The following is a 754-nucleotide window of genomic DNA, read 5'->3' on the forward strand; positions in this document are numbered from 1 at the left end:
TTAATTGTATGACTACAATCCTCTGCTATTTGAGCATGACCTATCACTAATTTCACAGGAAAGTGTTAGAAAAAGGAAATCTGAAATTCTACAGATCAGTAATGAGGGGGAAAACATCACCCACTATACCACATGATTAAATCATCTGGTTATGTTTTGTTGTCTTTCTAAACAGTTCAGGAAATCAATGGTAGCTATGCAGTTATACTCACAAAATATTTCCAACTTTCACATGCATATGAAATTTGTTTACAACTACAAATTATACGTAATTTATTTCATAGAATCACAGAATTTTAAGTAAAAAATCCTTAACTTCCTTCAAGATTCAGTTCAGATGCCACAACCTCATGAAGCCTACCCTTATACTCCTTAATACTTAATTGGGAGAAAGGAAAATACAGAGAAGAATGAGACACAATCTCTCTCCACAAAGAGCTTATAATAGAAAAAGACACTGAAGTATACGAATATAGCTGGCATGGTACCCACAAAATTTTAGGACAAAACGTAAGACTTGGGCAGGAGCTGGAGGAGGCCTGGTTGAGGCCTGGTTCATCATGTATTGTGGGAATATTTGGGTACATGTCATATTCCCACAGTACAATATGAGTTCTGTGATGGCATGTATTACTTCCTTTTGTCTTCATCTCCCCAGTGCCTTGTATCTACATAGTAAATCCTCTATAAATAGCTGCTGAATTTAGTTGAGTTGTAATGTGTTTTAGAGAGACCATCACGCTAAATCCCCTAA

This window comes from Phascolarctos cinereus, unplaced genomic scaffold, assembly GCF_003287225.1.
Source record: "Phascolarctos cinereus isolate Bilbo 61053 unplaced genomic scaffold, phaCin_HiC Scaffold_4;HRSCAF=312, whole genome shotgun sequence".
Taxonomy (NCBI): Eukaryota; Metazoa; Chordata; class Mammalia; order Diprotodontia; family Phascolarctidae; genus Phascolarctos; species Phascolarctos cinereus.